Genomic DNA, 17,151 nt, shown 5'->3' with positions numbered 1-17,151 from the left:
TGGGACTCATATTTATTGCTGAGCAATTTAGCCACATCAGTATATATTGAAAATACGCATAGCCCTTTACAGAGGACTCTTATCCACATCTGTTATATACATATATTCATGTCTGTGTAAGTGTGTGAATGTGCGCGCACACACACACACACACACACACACACACACACACACACACACACACACACACACACACAAACAAACACACATACAGGATTACTTAGTACAGCCCTATATAGTTGAAGTAAAATTAATTTTGCTCACTGGGAAAAAGTTTACTAGAATCTAGCTGGATTGTTACTGTGAGATTATTAAGAATTGTGTATATCTGGTGAGGATAATCACTCATGACATATTGTAAGTTAATATGCCATTAAAATGGGGTTAATTAGTTGACTTTCAATTAACTAACTCTAGGAGGAGTTCAATAATGTTTAGATTCAATACTACTTAAAATAACCAAGAACCATGCACTATCACTGTGCTGTATAAGGTTTTTGTTGTTGTACATATGTATGTGAGTACAGATATTGAATATTTAATAAAAATAGTATGCATAATATATATTGAACTTGTATTTTAAACAACTAAAGTACATTAATATATTTAATGTTTAAATACCTTATATTTGAAATATATACGTATATATATATATTTGATTTTTTCCATCTTTTTTATTTGAATTAAAAACAAGATTGTTTTACATGTCAATCCCAGTTCCCACTCCCTCCCCTACCACTCCTCCCCCAACTAAAACCTATCACATATCCTTTCTGCTCCCCAGGGAGGATGATGCCTTCAATTGGGGGGTCATCAGAATCTACTTTGGGATAGGGCCTAGGCCCACCCCTGTGTGTCTTGGTTCAGGAAGCATCCCTGTATGTGGATTGGGCTCCCAAAGTCCACACCTATGCTAGGGATAAGTACTGAACTACTACAGGAGGTCCCGTAGATTTCCAAGGTCTCCTCATTGAAACCTACATTCCTGGGGTCTGGATCAGTCCCATGCTGGTATCCCAGCTATCAGTCTGGAGACCAAGAGCTCCCATTTGTTCAGGTCAGCAGTTTCTGTGGGTTTCACCAGCCAGGTCTGGACCCCTTTGCTCATCAATCATTCTTCTCTGCAACTGGATTCCAGTTCAGTTCAGTGATTAGATGTGGGTGTCTGCTTCTACTTCCACCAGCAGCTGGATGAAGGCTATAGGATGGCATATACGTCAATCATCAATCTCATTATCAGGGGAGGTCATTTAAGGTAGCCTCTCCTCTGTTGCTTAGATTGTTAGTTGGTGTCATCTTTGTAGATCTCCATACCTTTCCCTAGTGCCTGATTTCTCTGTAAACCTAAAATGTCTCCCTCTATTATAGTATCTCCTTTCTTGTTTTCTTCTTTTATTCCCAGACTCAACCTTTCTGTTTGCTCATGTCCTCCTCACCCCACCTCTTCCCCCCTTCCCATTCTCCTAGCTCCCTCCGCATTCCTCCCTTGCTCCCAATTTGCTCAGGAGATCTTGTCCCTTTCCCCTTCTCCAGGGGACCATGTATGTCTCACTTAGAGTCCTCCTTGTTTACTAGTTTCTCTGGCAGTGTGGATTGTAGGCTGGTAATCATTTGCTCTATGTCTAAAATCCACATATGAGTGAGTTCATACCATGTTTGTCTTTTTGTGATTGGGTTACCCTGCTCAGAATGGTTTCTTCTAGTTCCATCCATTTTCCTGCAAATTTCAAGATTCCATTGTTTTTCTGCTGAGTAGTACTCCATTGGGTAAATGTACCACATTCTCTCTATCCACTCTTCAGTTGAGGGGCATCTAGGTTGCTTCCAGGTTCTGGCTATTAATAGATAGTGCTGCTATGAACATCGTTGGGCAGATGTCGTTGTTGTCTATGAATGTGCTTCTTTTGGGTATATGCCTAAGAGTGGGATTGCTGGATCTTGTGGTATACTGATTCCCATTTTCCTGAGGAGTTGCCATACTGATTTCCAGAGTGGCTGTACCAGCAGTGGAGGAGTGTTCCTCCTTTTCTATATCCTCTCCAGCATAAACTATCATTGGTGTTTTTGATTTTAGCCATTCTGACTGGAGTAAGATGGTATCTCAGAGTTATTTTGATTTGCATTTCCCAGATGGCTAAGGATGTTGAACACTTTCTTATGTGCCATTCAGCCATTTTAGATTCCTCTATTGAGAAATGCCTATTTAGTTCTGTACCCCACTTTTTAATTGGATTGTTTGGTGTTTTGGAGACTTGCTTCTTGAGTTCTTTTTATATTTTGGATATCAGCCCTCTGTCAGATGTGGGATTGGTGATATCTTTTCCCAGTCTTTGGACTGCCTGTTTTGACTTACTGACTGTGCCTTTAGCATTACAGAAGCTTCTCAGCTTCAGGATGTCCCAGATTTGATATTTTTAAACTAGTATTTGTAAAGTTTTTCTGAAGAGTTTTAGATTTCATGTCTTTATCATTTTGCTTCCTTTAAGGAGAAAGAAGACAAAGACATTGGTCAATTTGTCACCTAAGTACATGCTCCATCTTTTCTCCAAGAATACAAAAGGTAATACTCAGTTTAATTCACACAGGTAGCAGCCTCTTAAGGATTTATTGCCATTTGGGGCCCCTTTGTGGTCCACAAGTTTAAGCTTTGCAAGCTTTATTTATAGAACAGACATACACCTCTGCTATTCCTTGCCCCATGTAGCCCCATGTAGGAATACATTGATGTATTTGGAACTCTGAGTTAGTAACTAGGGAATTTATAAGTTGCTCAGTGGATTTTGGTGATGTTTGGCTGAGACCTTGTGAAAGGAGAAACACATGAAAGTGAAGTCAACTTTATAGACTTCTGGGATCCCTTATAGCCAGAGAATTTCTTAACTTGTAATGAGGTAGGACTGTTAATTGTGTTTAACAGGTGTTGAATAACAAGCTGAGATGAGGTATTTGCTGTGACCACATTCTTCCCTAATCTGGTTAGGTAACCTGATGTCCTTCAGAGTCTCTGTAAACTCAGAAATGTGATTTAACTCCCTCATTTGCTAATGCCACCACCAGCCTCATGATCAGTGAGAATGGCTGAACTGCCAGAGAAGAAGTGCTGCAGGGATCTGCTCCCCAATCTCCCAGTATGCTCAATGACTGTGTGTCCTTCTTATTCTATTCTATATATGTGCCTCTTTCCTCATTCAGGCTTGTGGGCTGATTGGTAACTTGGCTCTGGTAAGGCAAATGGACCAGTTCGCTATTCTGAGATCTCAGAATGGTGGTTCCAAAGTGACTCACCATATCCCTTTTCAGCTTCTCCAGTGCCAGGTCAGTACGAGGACTAACCTGTGGCAGCTGACCTCTGTGGCAGTTCATTTCACTTTGTCATTCAGTAGTTGCCAACTTGCCTTTTTACTCAACAGTTTAATGAATATATTTTTTATTAGTAGCTAGCAAATTATATATACACATCCCTTAATCAGCCCTTTTGCTGCTGGGGAAGGGATGGGTGTTGCCAGGTTTTCCACGCTGTCTTAACTGTTGTCTTTCCCAGTGCTTGCACATACATTTGAGAATTACTGTCAGGTGGGAACTGGAAAACTACACCCAATCTCTAAGCCAAATCAACCACCCTTCTGGTACACAGCCCAACAGGCCCAACAGGTTTCCTCCTCCTCCTCCTCTTCCTCCTCCTCCTCCTCCTCCTCCTCCTCCTCCTGTTGTTGTTGTTGTTGTTGTTGTTGTTGTTGTTCTTCTTCTTCTTCTTCTTCTTCTTCTTCTTCTTCTTCTTCTTCTTCTTCTTCTTCTTCTTCTCTGTGGTTGGAAGAAGTCTGGGATGAAAGATACTTCTTGATAGTTGGGAAATTATGGGGAATATTCATTTCAGTATGTATAAATAAACTTGTATTAGAATTCAGCCATGCCTGCACATGTATTGTCTGTTTCTGCTTGTGAACAATCATGGCCAAATTGAGGTGGTATGAGAGTGACTCCAATGCTGTCAAATCCCCAACTCTGTACTCTTCATTTTTTATATATAAATTTACTGCCTCTTGACATGCTGGTTTTAGAGGCAAGGGAGAAGATATATTATTCCTGTAATTTAGATGTTGAGTTTTTTATATTATAAAAATTGACTTATTTCTGGAGAGTTCTATGGTGTCTTTCTTTAATTTCTTTTTCCTTAAGATTGTACTTGAGTTAGCCATTTTCACATGTGTTTATTTGTTCTTAATGTTTATTCTCCCTATTTTATTAAGTATATTATATTCCCTTAAAGGGAACACACACACACACACACACACACACACACACACACACACACACACACCCCTATCAAATGTCTGCTAGGTGCTAGATTATATGCTAAAAATGATGCAAAACATTGCACTCTCTCTGTATGTGTGTGTGTATAAAGTATAAACATATATGTATAGTAACGTAAAAATAGTTATATATATACTTCCCTAGGTATTAATATTATTCATTTTGTGGATGAGAGAGGCTCACAGACAATATCAACTACATTTATGTAGCTGACCAGTAGTTAGTCATGTCTTTAAGTTTTTATTAATCACCTAATCCCTTATTAATCAATCAACTAATCTTGCTTTGCTGGCAGTGGAATGATGGGCAAGCACTCCACAACTGAGCTGCACCTACATCCCAGAGACATAGTCTTATTAATGTAGGTCCCTACTCTTCATAGTCTGTCTCTGAGATCAGTGTATAATGGCTTTATCAAGCATGGTTAATGATACTGTTAAAGATTAAAAGAGATCTTTCACTGTCCAGTGCAACCCCAGTACACAGTAAACTTAAAACACTTGTATCTCTGTCAAAGTCTATGTAAGATTAGCCAGTTGGCCAAACCTAAATGGGGAGCCAGGCCTTTGGTGGGCATTTCACACACTGTGATCTTCAGCCCACCACCAGTGGGGTATGTAGTTAGTCCATTTACATTGCACATTTCAGAACATAGCTTCCCAACAGTTAGTTTCTAGATGACATGGAGGAAGCCTGAATTTTAAGGATTATCAAACTGTCATGATTCTTATGGCTTTCTGTCTGTTCAGAAATGAAAACTACTAGTAAAGATATGTTCCTCTGGAAGCCATCTTAATGGCTCAAATCACACTAGGCTAAGGAAGAAGTCCTTTTGTTTATAAGTTAGCTCCTCTTATAGCAAGTGTATACTCACCTCTACTTTGCCAACAGAGAGGTGGCTTTCTTCACATAGTCTTTATAACAATGTATGTTTGTTTGGTGGCAATTTTCACCCTTTAATGCCTTTTATGGTTACTGTTAGATGTGCTATGATAACATCCGGCCCTTTGCATGAGATACTGTATTAACTCAGGAATATTTTACAGAAATAGTGTTTGATTTGGGTGTTGGATCTTAACATTCCCTGGCTGAATTTCTTAGTTTCTTAGGTTTGAAATAGGTAACAGGGGCTTCTTGGGGAAACATGAGCATAACTGTCTTTGGATGGGTGGTGGCTCAGTTGGTGAAACACGTGCCACACAGAATGAAGACTAGAGTTCACATCCCCATTGCGCGATAAAAAAGATGGTGTGGCGGTCAATACTGGTTGTCCCAGCACTGGAGGATAGGCAGCTTCTTGGACCTCCTTGAATAACCAGGCTTGCTGAATTGGTGAGTTCTAGTAAAAGACCCCTTTTCAAAAAAAAAAGCTCAGAGAATTGAGGAAGACACCCAACATTGACCCCTGTTTCTGGGAACATCCAGATGCACATGTATGTGTACTTGTACCCACTATGTATAGATACACATATGCACTTGCAGCATACCCATGCATCCAGATACATGCCTGCACACACACACAAGCACATGCATATGCATGCCTGCACACGCACGCACGCACGCACGCACGCACGCGCGCACACACACACACACACACACACACACACACACACACTCACACACTCACACACACTCACACACACTCACACATACACACAGTGCAGGGGAGACAGAGAGAGAGAGAAAGAGAGAGGGGGATTCATAATTGCCTTGATAATATAGGTTTATTTCAAGACCTTGGCCAAGTTTGTGACTGTCATTACGTAGCATTTGTGAGGACATTCAGCTCCTACCTTGTTCTTCCACTTCAGCTCTTGCCTCTGTCTCCCTTTAAGGCTGTGTTCTAGATCAGTGGTTCTCCAAATTGGCTTCCTCGTGCTGTGGCATCAACAGTGTCAGCCTCCTTGTTAAACATACAAATTCTCCAAAGAATTCTGGAAGTACTGAATAAGAAGGTTGGTGGTGGGTTAAGGGCTAATGTCAGCCATCAATTTTAGCAAGCTGTCCTTAAGACACATCAAGATTCTCAATGTGGCACTCACAAAGGAGCCTCAGCTTTATCTGTCACCTACCCAGCAGGTCCTTGTCTCTGCCTGTGGTTTGTTCTCCTCATGTGTTGTTAGAATTCCCGGCCACATATTTATTGCTCTTGTATGTGAGTAGTGTCTATTTTCCCAGCAAGAGTTTACGTAAGTCTTTTATTCACAGTGTATCTCTGAACATGCAGCACAATTCTTGGCATGTGGCGGGTATTAAATAAATATTTAAGCAAATGGATGAGTGAATGATCAGTTAATAGAAAGAGACTGAGGTTGTATTTCTTCTAATCTTCATTTTTTTGGCTTGTTTGTTGTTTCATTATTGATGTAGACAACCACACACAACCAGTTTCATAACTAATTTATCACCAGTTTATAGAAATAACTTACAACCTACATGAATGAGAGAGAAGAGGCGGGGTGAGAAGAGGGAGTTCCCTCCAGCTAACTTGTTTTGTAGCTCTCAAATCCTGGGGCAATGTCTTTACCATTGTAGACATTACAGTTTCAGGAGAGCCAGTTTGCAATTCACCTAATGTGTTCTCAGTGAGTAACTAAAATGTAGCAGATCAGGGTGAGGCAGCTAGGAATGAAAGGTGCATGCTACTTCTTCAGTGAGACCTTCAACTCTGTTAGCCACATCATCCCAGCTCTCTGAGGTACTCCTGTCACTAATGTCAGGGAAGTCATTTCCTGGTTCTGCCTTCTTTTCTTAACAGTGTTCTTTTGTTCCTTCATCTCCAGTTCACTCATGTCTGACACTCTTCTTCAACACCCAGCTTATGTGCATAGTTCCGGAACTTCTGTGTTTATTGATGACTCTCCTATTTAGTCCGTTCAATCTCCCTTTTGTTCATTATGTTGTCTTAAAGGCTGGAGAGAATTGTTTGCTGTTTGTGTCAAACTACTCTTTTTTCAGAGTAGGTATGGACTCTTCTATTATCATAAGGAAGACAAGGCTTCTGGGCAGTTTTAACTTAGCGGAACATGGCAGTGTCTTACATCTTAGCCCATTAGGACTGGACACAAGGTTGGACTGTCACCCTCAGAGGCCTATCTCCAGTAATTTACTAAGCCACCAATGCTTCCTGCTCCAAAGATTCTGCAGCTTCTGAAAAGCATACCATCATTTGAGGATCAAGTGTCCAGTGTGTGTGTATGTATGTGTGTGTTTGTGTGTGTGTATGTATGTCAGTGTGCATATGCCTGCATGTGCGTATGTGTATGTATGTGTGTGTGAGTGTGCATGCATGTGCATGTATTTGTGAGTGTGTGTGTGTGTGTGTGTGTGTGTGTGTGTGTGTGTGTGTGTGTGTCTGTGTGTCTGTGTGTGTCTGTGTCTGTGTCTGTGTCTGTGCATGGGGCAGAAAAGATATTTTATACTCAAAATGACACTCAGAAGCTAATTCTCACATGAGTAAACCAGAGTGAGACTCTTACCTTCCATGAACCAGGGTTTGTCCATCTATAAAATGGAGATACTCACTTTTGTATGGCTATGAGAATAAAGTGAAATTTCCTGGTTTCTTTTGGTGCCCACTCTTGACTGATATTGAATACAATTGCAGTTATTACAGTGGAGAGTATAGGAAAGCTGTAGAGGGAGGTAGTTTCATGCAAATGCCACATCAAACTATATATAAATCTTGGCAGGCGAAGTGAGATGTAGCTTGTGAAATACATTAGGGACTTAAAGTGGAGCTGGTCTTATTTCTCTATTCTCACACATGATTGAGAAATCCTTGTTAGTATACTGTCTGAAATATAAGCTGCTGCATTCCTGTGTCTGTCTTATCAGGATTCACAATAAGGAAATAGTAAAAGTTTATTTTATTTTGAAAAACATTGCAGGTTAGAGCTCCACAGGTAAAGATAATGAAGCTGTGATAACTTTCCCCATGTAAGAGAGAACAATAGGGAAGTGGTAAGTTCAAAGATGGTCTTGTAAAGTATGATTAAAATATATTTTCTAACTTTTCCTAGGAATCATTTAGCAGTCTTGCAGAGGGAAAAGCTAGAGTCAAGCAACTTTGAGGATAGCTTGTACTAGAGCAGTGGTTCTCAACCTTCCTAATGCTGTGATCCCTTAATACAGTTCCTCATGTTGTGGTGACCTCCCCAACCCTAAAATTATTTCATTGCTGTTTCATAACTGTAATTTTTCTACTGTTATGAATCATACTATAAGTATCTGTGTTTTCCTGTGGTCTTAGGTGACACTGACCCCAAAGGGTTCACAGCCCACAGGTTGAGAACCACTGTGCTAGAGAATTCAGCATTGCCACATCTCAATGCTCAAACGTGTGAGCAACAACAAGACATCTATATACTTTATATGTTGTGTGAGCCTTATTGAATGATTTTGCTTTGTATAATGGCTAACTGGCATATTTTGGTGTAACCTGAAGCATACTTTTAAGTTTCTCTACAAAATAGACAGCACCCTCCCTGTCATTTGTTATGTGGAAAATAAACAGTGTTCCGCTGAAAGACACAACCCAGAAAGCTCAGCCAGCTCACTGCCAGCGGGTTCAGGATGCATTATACACAGTAATTACCAATGGCCCTATAAGCTCTACAGTGTTTGGCAAACTCCTCAGTGTTTTTGTAAATGGCTCTGTTCCCTAGAAGTCAGTACTGCCCTCATGTAGCACTAGGGTTATTGTCCTCCTGGACACATTAAGTGGATTATTTTCTTAGTCAGGGGAGAGAAGGTCATGAAAAATAACGTGCAGTTTTCCCCTGCAGCAAATGCTGAGCTCTTTAATAATGTTCAAGTGGAAACAAGAATGACAAATAGCTTTCCTTCTTAATAGAAATCAAATGTGATATGGAGTAAGCTGGGGGAACTCAGTGCATCAGACCTCAGAGCTGGTGGAAGACTTTTCTAATTCATAAAGAATGTTGGCATTCATGTTGTGCACTACAGGGTATTTTGGAGCTTGCACCCCCAACATTCCTTTATGACCATATAAAAAAAAAATGACATCCCATTTTATGTATGTGCATGGAGCTGATTCTTACCCTGTCATCTGCTCTTAGTCCCTCTGAAGGACCTTTGGCATAGTACTTAAGTTTCCAGCTCGGCCTCTGTGTTGAGAATCAATGGATGAAAGAATGGCGGATGCATTTTACAAGGACCAAACTTTTGAATCTACCCTCTGATTACTGCATATTGGAAAGATAAAGATCTTGCTGTGCGATTGAGAGATCCCCTAAGCAAAAGTAGTGTACATGAGCAATAGTGAGGTTCTGTGATAAACTGCTTAACATTTGAAAAATTAATGTTAGAACCTTGAATCCCTTGCATTGCTTGATGGTGTTTCCAAGGCAATCATTTATCTAACCAAGTTGTATTAGTAAAATAAAATAAAAGCTATAATGTTCATCTTACACATGAAAAACTGACTCTACTATTTTTATACACTTCTGTGAATAGTAGCCAATATATATTTAAAGGAGCTCCTAGTGTTCTACATATGTCACCTATTTTTAAAAATAAAAATGTGATCTGAAAACTGTAGATATCTATCTTTTCCCAAGTTAACATTTAAAATGCTTTCTTGAAGTTTTTTTCTAAGACCTTGTGACAATTTACTGATAATTACTTGAGGGGATTAAGTTAATCTTGAATATAAAATGTCAGTCTTGAGTATAAAAATGTCCAATGTGGCCAGCCAATCTGTCTTCTTTTTCCTTAGTGTAGACTGTCTCTTCTTTGCTTTTCTGTAGAACTCCTCAGCTTACAGTTATTTTACACTGTTTACATTATGAGCATCTCTTGCTAGCTGCTTGGTGCTTCCCCTAGGTATGTTAAAAATGTCATAGCTACTTGCCTGTCTCTAAATGTTGCTGATAAAATGTAATGTGAAAACATAATGGCATGTTTGCACTCTCTACTCTACATATGCATTCAGCTAAATAGGAAATTCTATGTGTTCTGAATTAGCCTTCATTTTGAAAATTTTATTTTGGATTGTAAAATAATTATGTATGTTTATGAGGCATAGCATAAAGCTTCTATACATATTCATAATGTGGAATGCTTATAGGCTGATTGATGAATCTACCAGCTCATACATGCTTGGTTTGTTGAAAACAGATTCATTGTCTGAGATACACAATGTGTTCTCACTGTCACCATTCCTGCAGCAAAGCTCACAAATGCATATCCCCGTCTTACTGAAATGTTGTGCACCTTGATCAACATCTTGAGCAATATCTTCTCTTTCCCCATTTACTCCCTCCCCAGCCTTTGGTAATAATCATTATAATAGCTTCCTCAATAACTTGATTTTGTTAGTCAACCTATAAATGAAATTAAGTACATTTGTCTGTCTATGGATAGCTTATTTCACTACACATTCACAAATGTCAATCCTTTTAGGGGTAATAATACCCTATGATGTAAATTACAGACACTTTCCCTATCTATTCATCTGAAGATGGACACTGAGAGCCTCCATGTGTCAGCTACTGGGAACAGTGTACAATAAGCAGTAAGTGCAGGTATGGCTTTCACATGTTCCTTTGACTTCCTTTCAATGTATCTACAGAAGTGGGTTAGTGTTCCATATAGTATTATATTTTAAGTTTAAGTTTTCTGAGGAACCTCCACAATTGTTTTCAAAATGACTATAGTAACTGATTTTCCCAATAGTGTGTGTGGTTTCCCTCCTCTCAGCATCATTGTCCACATTTCCCAATGTCTTTTGGGAAGAAGCAATTTAGTAAATATGGACAATATCCCCTTGACATCTCAATTTGCATCTCTTGGTGGACAGTGATGCTGGGAGTTTTCATGTGTCTGTTCTTCATCAATGTACCTACTTTGGAGAAGCTTGCTCATAGGTTATTGACCCTTGTTGATTATCTTTTTAGTATCATTATTGATTGGGTTACTTCCTTCTGTGAGCATCTTACATAGTTTGGAAATCACCATTTATCTGAACTATACTTTATAAATATTTCCTCCCATCTCTGGATTGTCTCTTCCCCTCACTAGCTTTATCTTTGCTCTTAGAAGCTGCTAAGCTTGGATGTGATCCCACTTATTCATTGTTGCTTTTGTTGTTTGTCGTTTTGGCATAATAACTAGGACATTTTTCCCTAGATCAATGGGGTGGAACATTTTTTGCTATTGTCTCATCTAGTAAATGTATAGTGTTAGATAATAAATTTAAGTACTCAATCTATTTTAATCTTATTTGATTGTTGAAAATGATGTGCTATGGGTCCGTATTTATTTTTCTTTTCACTGAGCTAGAAATAGTATAAGAGAGGAAGGATTGATTTTCCCTCCCTATGATGGCAGGAGCAGCTAGAATCTGTAGTTATAGGAGCATAACAGAGTGCCTGGGCTGGAACCATAGGCATATTTACCAGCTACCCACTTCTACTTATGCCACCTCCTGGAGGTTTCTCCTTCCCCAAAGCAACATATGGAGACCATTTGTTGAAACACAGGAGCCTGATGGGGACATTTCACTCCGAACTGTAAGGTGTGGCATCATGCTACTTATCGATATACAGTTTCCACACACTTTTGTTGAAGAGACTGTATTCTCATTGTGTATTTTGGTGACTGCCATTTATTTTGTTTGTTTGTTTTGCTTGTTTATTATGGCAATATCCAAAGAAGGAATCTATTTATTTACGTATGTCAACTTGGTACAAGTCCAAGTTGTCTGAAGAAGGAACCTCACTTGAGAAAATGTCCCAACCAGACTGGCCTGTGGCAAGGTTCTGGGGCATTTTATTGATTAAAGATTGATGTGGGAGGGCCCAACCCATTGTGGATGGTGCCATCCCTGGAAATGGTGGCCCTGGGTTCTATAAGAAAACAGGTCCAGCAAGTCTTGGGAGGCCAGTCAGTAAGCAGCACCCTCCACTCACTCTGCTTCCGTTCCTGCCTTCAGGTTCTTGCCTCCGGTTCCTGCCCTGACTTCTTCTCCCAGTGCTGAAGTGTGAACCAAGTGTAAGCAACATAGACCCTTTCTAGTCCAGGTTGCTTTTCATCTAGGTGTTGGTCACAGCAACAGACCACAATTAAGAACAGAGGCTTTGTCAGAAATTAATTGCCCAAAACTTTTTAAACTTACCACTTGGTTTTCTACCCTAGTTGTAATTACTATCATTTTGTAATAGATTTTGTAATCGTATAGTTGGATGTTTTTAGTCTGCCACTCTTGTTTTGGTGTGTGTGTAATACTGTTTGTAGTCTTTTGTTATTCAGCATGTGTTTTAAAGTATTTTTCCTTTAAGAATGGCTTGGGGATTTTGGTAATTATTTCACTGAAATTGTAGATTACATTAGGTATTATGAATGTCTTCACAATATTTATTGCAGGACAGCATTCTTTTATATTTGTGTGACCTACAATTTCCCTTACAGATTTTAAGCTTTTAAAAATTCAAATGTTTTACTTTATTGGGTAAATCTATTATTTGGTGTTTTGTCTTCTTATTTTATTATTTTCTGTTATTATGTATAGAATTATTTCTTTGTCACATAGTTTGTTCTTAATATAGATAAATGTTGCTAAGATTGTGGGATGGCTTCATACCTGTAGCATTATTTAATTTACTTCTCCGTTGAAACAGTTTTTAATCTGTATTTGAGATGAGGTCTTACAATATCGTTCATACTGTACTTGGATTTATAATCTTCCTGACTCAGTTTTCCAAGTGCCTGGAATCATGGAGGAACAAAAAACACTGTTCAGCTACAGTCTAGTTCTTGGATGGATTACAAGTTTCACAATGTAAGATCACAATGTCAACAAACATAAGTAATAATCACTTTTCACTTTCCTTTTGAGTCCCTTTTACTTATTTTTCTTATATTCTGATCTAGATTTTTTTATTTCATGTGTATGAGCATTTTGCCTACACATATGCATGTATACTACATGTGTGCCTGGTATCAGCAGAGACAAGAAGAGGGGTTTGATCTCCAGGAACTGGAGTTACTGATGGTTTGAGTCAAAATATGGATGCTGGGTATTAAACCCAGGTCCTCTGCAAGAGCAACAAGTGCTCTTAACTGCTGAGTCATCTCTCCAGCCCCAATTACTCTGGCCTAAACTTCTAATATTATGTATACTCAACAGATATGTGAGCGGTCATTCTCTTATTACTGAAGTTATAACATGTTAGTGGCATAGATCAGTTTTGCTGTGTTGGGGTATATTCTTTCTAAGGTATATTTGGCTTTATTGCAAGCATTTTTTTTTAATCATGAAAGGATAATGAATTCTGTTAGTGTTTTTTTTTTTCCTGCAGCTATTGAAATGATATGAAATACAGGATAAATTGATTTGCATAAACTGAATCAGACTTCCATTCCATAGGTCAGATTTTAAAAGATTAATTTTATTTTTCATCATGTATATATGTGTGTCTATGCCACAAGTATGTGGGCACTGGGAAGGCCAGAGTTGGAAAACCTCTGGAACTGGAGCTACAGGCAGTTGTGAGCCACCTGGCATGGGTGCTGGGAATTGAGCTTGGGTCCTTCTGGAAGAGACATTACAGACTTTGAGCTGAGCTGCTAAGCCTTCAGCCCCCAGGGGTAAATCTTGCTTAGTTGTAGTATATAATCCTTTTAGCATGTTGATGTTTTGAATTAAGTTTTCTAATACATTGTTAAGGATTTTACATCTGTATTCATCACAAATAATTGACCTGCCATCGTTTTTCTCTCTCTTGTCTATGTCTCACTTTGGAATCAGGGTGCTGATGGCACCCTGATTTACAAATTTACAAATTTACTTTGTAAAAGTAAATTTTGAACTATTCCATAAACTTTATCTTTTGGGAACAGTTGAGAAAGGTTGATATTAGTGCCATCTAACCCTTGGATTTCTTTTATTATTGAGTCAACTACTAATTAGCCACAGGTCTGCTCAGATTGTCTCTTAATTCTTTATTCAGAGTTGATAGGTTGTATGTTGATAGGAATTTGTCTGTTTCTCCCAGGCTATCTGAGTTGTTAGCATATGATGGTTGATGTATCCTAAGATCTATTTTATTTCTATGGTATCACTTCTGTTATCTCATCTTTCCAATTTTAATTTTCTCTCTTGATTTATAATTATTCTGGCTGAAGATTTGTTTTGTTTATATTTTCAAAGAAAAGCCATATGCTTCTAATGATTGGAGACATTTTCCTACAATACTGCTTTAAAGAGAATTACATAGTGCCCTCTGTTTTCTTTGGGGACTCCCATAATATATATATGTGTGTGTGTGTGTGTGTGTGTGTGTGTGTGTGCTTGTGTGTGCATGAGCCCGTGTTTGGAGGAGCTGCTGCACACATATCCCATATTCCTTTTCACCTTCATCCACTCTTTCTTCTTTTTCCTTGAGCTGACTGGTTTTACACATCCTGCCTTCCAACCTTCTACATGACTATGTCTGCTATTAAAACTCCCTACTGAATTTTATTTTTGCCCTCTTACTATATTCTACAGCCGCAGAATCTCTCTTTGGCACTTTATCATGCTTTCTGTTTCATTATCAGATTTATAATTTTATATCTGTTATTTTAACAATTTCATTTAGCTGTCCATATGTATTTTCTTAAAATTCCCTATAAGGATGGGATTGCTTGCTGGCCTGACGTTTAGAGCCATTTTTCTCCCTCCCCTGTCTCCCTTCCTTCCTTCCTTCCTTCCTTCCTTCCTTCCTTCCTTCCTTCCTTCCTTCTTTCCTTCCTTCCTCCCTCCTTTCCTCTCCCTCCTTTCCTCTCTTCATCCCTCATGTTGTTTTATTGAAATATTTTCTCTTGTTGCCCCTTAACAAGCTGGGCTTTCCACTGCACCACTGTTGGTGTCATTTATGATGTCACAAGGGTGGCAGTTGTTCACATTGCAGACTACAGAGTTTTAGGTAGTCAGGATCTCCTTAATATTTCCAGAAAGTTCTCTGGCTAACCACCAGTGCCACATCTGCTGGGCAATGCTGACAATCTCATCAAAAGTGATGTTCCACGGTGCTTAGTGTTCTTCTGCCTCTTTCTGTGTCTTGGTTGCTCCTTCAGGTCTCTATTGATCAGGCAGAGGACACTACCTCATCTGGACCTGGCTATAATCAGTCCTTTCCAGACATGGGTTGCCTTGGCAATGCCATCACCAACTTTTTTTGGAGGCAGAGCCAGGGGACCTATCTTGGGTACCAAGATAGATGTGGCACCAACCTTGTCTTGAGCGCACTCCAGGCGCACAACTTTGATTTCATTGGGGGAGCAACTTAGGTGGCATGGTAGAGGTCACTGGTATCAGAGGAGCCCAAATTTGGGATGATAGAAGACAGCACTGTGGCCTCCCTGGAACCAAAGGCCAAAAGCTAGGAAACTTTTCATACCTACTGTGCTAGACTTTTCTTTTCTACCATTTATTTTCCATGAGTTATAGAGTTAAGATGCTATTTTTACTGTTGTTTTTTTGTTGTTGTTGTTGTTGAGATTTGCAAAGATTTGAAGTTGAATTTAGAAGCTTGCTTCATTTTTAATGCTCTTTAATCTGTTAAACTGATGGATTACCTCTGCTTGTTTTGAAACAGTGAATATTTTTTTTTTAGATTTTTTGCAGTTTTTTTATTTGAATTAGAAACAAGATTGTTTTACATGTCAATCCTAGTTCCCTCTCCCTCCCCTCCTCCCCTACTACCCCTCCTCAACTAAAACCCTACCTATCACATATCCTTTCTGCTCCCCAGGGAGGGAGAGGTCTTCCATGGGGGTTTATTAGAATTTATCATATCCTTTGGGATAGGACCTATCCCTGTGTGTCTTGGCCCAGGGAGTATCCCTCTATGTGGAATGGGCTCCAGTGAGAAAAGCTGGAAAAATAGGAGTTTAGTATTGTTCAAGAGTGCCTAGGATTGCTAAATACATTGCTTTGTTGTGAAAACTGGAGGTTTTATACTATTAATATATTTTGGTGTTAATATATTGCTTATTTGTTTTAATAATGAAATAACTTGTTTCATGAAGATGGATATGATACATACATATATATGATTTCATATACATATGTATATATAATTTTTTCAAGCCAATACTCTGATAATGGGAATTGCTCTTCCCTCGGAGGTCATATGCCGATGTAGAATGAATCAATGTTAAAGTCATATAATTTTTCCAATTTATATAGTATCAATAACACCATTAGATCTTAGGAAATGCCAAATTGATAAAGAGAGGATCATTTGGCCCAGATGACTGACCTTCACTTTCTATTATCAGTTATCTCTCATCTCAGCCCTCAGCTTCTCTTTTCTTCCAATGGCTTGCCTGGTCTAATCTCTTTTATGTTCCATCACATTGTGACTTTTCCTTGAACTGTTTTCTGCCTTTGATCCTTAAAGATCTTCAAATGTTCTTCTTTTATATATTCTGATTCATTGGATTTTACATGTAGTAGACTTGCAGGCTATGCATTTTCTATTAGATGGAGCTACCATTTAATACAGTCTGCAAGTGAGAATTGAGAATTACAGGAGCAGTTTGAAGATGGAACTTATTTGGAGTAAAATGTTCAGGTCTGGAAGCTAGATTTGTCCTCATTTTTAATTCATTCTCAGTGGAGGAACCTGTGTTGCCACTTGACAGCATGTCTACAATATTTAGTTGAATTGAACACAATGGCTTAGAATAAAACCAAGGTAGGCTTATTTGAAGTCAATGTTTCTAGAGTAAGTGTGCAGTATACTGCAGGGAGATGCTGTTGAGAAGACTTGAGGAAAGTTCTTTTAGTGCTCTTTAAAGTGAGGCATGTGCTATCACTGGCAGTCC

General features: G+C 38.9%; 1 pseudogene; it reads right to left on the bottom strand.

The window, feature by feature from the left end:
* Positions 1–15,151: 15,151 nt before the first annotated feature.
* LOC113830981 lies at positions 15,152–15,616 on the bottom strand (annotated as a pseudogene).
* Positions 15,617–17,151: the final 1,535 nt, after the last annotated feature.

This window comes from Cricetulus griseus (assembly GCF_003668045.3).
Source record: "Cricetulus griseus strain 17A/GY chromosome 1 unlocalized genomic scaffold, alternate assembly CriGri-PICRH-1.0 chr1_1, whole genome shotgun sequence".
Lineage (NCBI taxonomy): Eukaryota > Metazoa > Chordata > Mammalia > Rodentia > Cricetidae > Cricetulus > Cricetulus griseus.
Note: the sequence above shows the minus strand (reverse complement) of the source record. Positions and strands in the feature narration are given on the sequence as shown.